Source organism: Cucumis sativus, unplaced genomic scaffold (genome assembly GCF_000004075.3).
Source record: "Cucumis sativus cultivar 9930 unplaced genomic scaffold, Cucumber_9930_V3 scaffold46, whole genome shotgun sequence".
In the NCBI taxonomy this organism is placed as follows: domain Eukaryota; kingdom Viridiplantae; phylum Streptophyta; class Magnoliopsida; order Cucurbitales; family Cucurbitaceae; genus Cucumis; species Cucumis sativus.
This window is the reverse complement of record NW_022279550.1, coordinates 111,268-115,636: the sequence shown is the minus strand read 5'-3', so window position 1 is coordinate 115,636 and position 4,369 is coordinate 111,268. Positions and strand designations below refer to the sequence as shown.

The window sequence follows — 4,369 nt, the reverse complement described above, 5'->3', positions numbered from 1 at the left end:
TCTTGAGGAAGATGAAGAAGTCAGTACAATGGTGGACTATGCAACAACATGCTCTACAGTTAGTGTTTGTTTAAAATTGCTTAACTTCTAAATAAAAAACAATTGTGTTTTTTCTTTTTCTATTGATCCTTGAAACACAAGTGATTTGGAAACAATAGGAACTATAGATTTAGAAATACCAAAAACACAACTAGGGGATTTAGAAAGCAGGTTTAATTCTTTTACAAACAATAAATATGTCTACATGTGATAGTTAGATATAGTGCTCTATATATTTATATATAAGATGCACAATCCTAAACATCTATATGATATTTTTTAACATTCTTACTTTATTTACTAACAGATAGGTGAAGAAACTAAAGAAGAAAATATCGAAATCACAAATTTAGAAACACCAATAACACAAGCATTGATCATTTATATATGTTACACTAGGGATATAATTGGGCTGGGTCGGGTCAGTTTTTCTTCCAACCCGACCCGACTTGAAATGCATGGATTTCTTACTGTTATGATCCAACCTGACCTGAATTTGGGTCGGGTCAAAATGGATCGGGTCGGGTCGAATCTTCTTTTTGTGTATTTCTTCTTTCTTTTCAATGGTGATTGCAAGATAACTAATTTTAATAAATTTGACTCTCATACACATTCATCACAATCACCATAATAGTGCAATTGGTGCAGTATGTTATAATTTACAAGCTTGGATGGATCAAAAGCTTGAGCTATCAACAATGCTTGAATGAAAGAACAATGTGGGTCTCCAACATTTAACTTTTCACCTATTAGTTTATTACACAAATCTAGCCAAGTTGCTTTCCACCTCTCCCTTGTTGCATAGAGAAGGAGTTTACTAATTCAGTGAACTACCTAGAAAAGAATAATTTATAAGTTAAAGCAAAAGAACTTACTATGATGAGGACTAGGGAGTATAAAGTTTATCCATCATTGTGCTTCATGATTCTAAAAAACAAGATTCAATATTTAACAAGTTAACAATTTAAAACAAAAGATGTGAATAAAGATTTGAGAGTAGGGATTTAAACCATAGAGTCATGATTCAGATTCTCAAATGCAAATTCCATATCTCCTTTCCTATGTTTATGAATTCTAGATCAAAATGACAAACCGTTAGCTTAAGGAGACAATTTTAAATTTTAAATGTTTACTTCAAAAGAATACTATCTTCGTCAATTTCTTCAATCATGTCATCCACAATTTGAGGAGTTAATGAACTTCGAAAAGAATCTAACACTCGTCTCGGCTAAAGTTGACTCAAACAAAGTGCTTGAAAAAATATATTTTGAAGTCACAAACATAGATGCAAAAAACTTCATTGTTACCTCTGAAAAAGTTTTTAGGAACTTTACAAACACTTTTGCATTATCTCAATCTTCAACGGTAGAAATATCATCCTTTGGCAAATAACTAGGGTCGTGCTCCTCTAATCTTTCAAACGTCTTTTAACACTTAATTACTCCATCCAACATAGTAAAAGTAGAATTCCATCGTGTTGGAACATCCATCGTAAGACAATTTTTTGTTGACATTTTATCTTCTTTAGCAAAATCTTTAAACATTTGCAGTTCAGCAGGAGATGACCTAACATACTTCACAACATTTCTCGAATGACAGACCCATGAAAATCTTTTAAGGCATCACTAACAATAAAATTAAGAATATGGGCACAACATCTAACATGAATAAATTGACCTTCCAACACCAACCCATTTTTGCCTCTAAACTTTTTAACCAAGTATGCAAAGGCTACATCATTTGAATTTGCATTATCAACTGTTATAGCAAAGAGTCTATCAATACCCCAACCTTCTAAGCAATTTTCAATGGCTCTCCCTATTGTATCTCGTTTATGATTAGCTATTTGACAAAAGTTCAAAATTCTTTTGTGAAGGTTCCAATCATCATCAATGAAATGAGCCGTTATGACCATATAATTAATATTTTGCACAGAAGTCCACATATCCGTTGTTAAACAAACTCTTTGCCCACTTCAAGTTAATACACTTTTAACTTTTTTTTCCCTTCATATACATCTGAAAACAATCATTTGAAACAAATACTCTTGATGGAATCACAACCTTTGGATTTAATGCTCGACAAAATTGATAAAATCCTTCACTTTCTACAAATTTAAATGACAATTCATCCAAGATAACCATACTAGCAAGCATTGTTCTATAATTTTCTTGAGTGAAGAATGTAGCCATTATTACTTTCAGAATCTCCCTCTCTTCAACATTATCTTCCAATCTTCTTACATTTCTCTAAATGTCTTTTTAAATTAGTTGAACCATTTCTTTTGGAATAACAAGCATATAAAGTCCCACAATGTTTACCAGTAACCCTAGGATATTTAGGATCACATCCTTCTACTTTTATAAAATGTTTTCATCTGATGGTGGTGGTTTAACAGGTTTTCTTTTTCCTAACACTGGACTAGAACAACTTTGTTTTGAAGTTTCGTCGATAGAGAATGAAGTCATCATAATAATCATTAAACAAAAAAACAAAAAACACATAATTTTTAACTAATAATCATCGAAGAAAACAATAAGTAAAACATATCATAACTTGTTAGTAATTGATTAGGTAACAATCATTGACTTATCACTTATGAGATAATTTACCAAACTTGAACAATAAGTATCATATCATTAAAAAAAAAAGGAAATTGAAGTTCAAATCTAACAAATCTAAAAGAAAATTAAAGCAAAAACAAATCAGCTATCAAACACTTGTTATATCAATGGGTTGAACTTCTTAAAAGGTGACAAAGTTAGAATCTATTTAAAAAGGTGTTTGGTGATCTGTGTGTGGAGAAGAAATTGAACGAAAGCAATAAGGTGGTAAAAGGAATACTTAGAAATTGGAGATTTTATACAGAAAGCAAAAAGTGGAAGGATGTAAAATGACAAACACAAAACATCTGTAAGTTTCCATTGTGACATTTATGGATGTTAGTGAAAGAGGCTTATATGGGATTTCAGTTTGTCCATGGAAGAAAGGAAATCAATTTATGTACATATATTAGATGTATAAAGTCCTTTTTGCTTTTTAAAAGCTAAATCCTTCCACTTTTCTTCTCTACACACAGATCACCAAACACCTTTTGAAATCAGTTTAACCTCAACAGAACTACAAATCTATGTGTGGTCTCTAACCGCATTCAATAGCAACCTTAATAGCAACTTCTTACGTACATATCCACCAAGACAGTCAAGAAATATATACACAAACACATACTTCTATTAATCTATACACAAAACATACTACTTTGTGAATACAGAGATTGTTAATTTCTGTCGAAAATAACTAAACTAATTTCACAATGGACGTAACGTAGGCTTCTTCTTTCCAAACCACTTAACTCTGTGTGAGTATCAACAAAGAAAATACAACGAATACAAAGAAAAGGAGAAGAATCAACAAAGCAAAAAGGGGGAAACACTAATAACACACACACACACAAATTAGGATACCGAGTGAACGCAATCTGATCACAAGCCAACACAACTCGAACAAACCATCATCCAAAAAACAGATGCATTCTCAATTAATAGTCACCAAAATCAACGAAAATCTAAATATATCATAGACTACAGACCAGACACTGTCGTCCACATAATCGTAAGTAAAGTAAACATAAAATCGTCAAATACCTCAAAGGAGAAGAGACTGATGGAGAATGAGAGACGAAGAACCCAAGAAGACGGAAGATACTACGAACACCCACGTGAACAGAAGACGGAAGACGGAAGACGGAAGCCAGACCTACGTCGGAGGCTGATGGAGACCCACGCCGGAGAAGACCGACAAATGGCAGAGAACGACGGTTTTGGTGGGTGATATTTTTGCACAGAACGCCGTAAAAGACCCACGACGAATGGAGAATGGTGAAGGGAGAATGGCGGACGAATACGAACGAAGATAATGGCAAGGGTTTAATTTTAACTTTAAACTAACTTTTACACTTGCATCGAACCTCGACCCACTTCAATTTGGTTTGGTTCGGTAATATGACCAACTCAATCCAACTTGAACCATGAAACATGGGAAATTATCAAAGATTGTATTAATTGGAAGGGTATAAAAAGATTTGAGATGAGTTTTTAAAAAATGATAGGGTTTAGGACAAATAAGCTATAAAAAGTCTATATTGTCTTTCAATTAAAAAAACCCTTAAAATCAACTTTTTGCTTTTATTCTCCTTTCTCCTTCTCCCTCACTTTCAGCTTTCTTCTTCTCCCTCACTTTCTCCTCTACTAAGACAAAATGCAGCCGACTTCAACTCTTCTCTTTTCTCAGTCGTCGTTGTCTTCTTCATCACTGTCGATTGGTCAAGCAC

At 33.1% G+C, this 4,369-nt stretch overlaps 1 long non-coding RNA gene across 1 annotated transcript; it reads right to left on the bottom strand.

Annotated features, from left to right (window-relative positions):
- Positions 1–360: 360 nt before the first annotated feature.
- LOC116405914 lies at positions 361–4,038 on the bottom strand. Its single transcript, XR_004218997.1, has 2 exons — positions 3,684–4,038; positions 361–873 (listed from the first exon to the last, which is right to left on the bottom strand). It is a non-coding gene; the product is annotated as an uncharacterized LOC116405914 (long non-coding RNA).
- Positions 4,039–4,369: the final 331 nt, after the last annotated feature.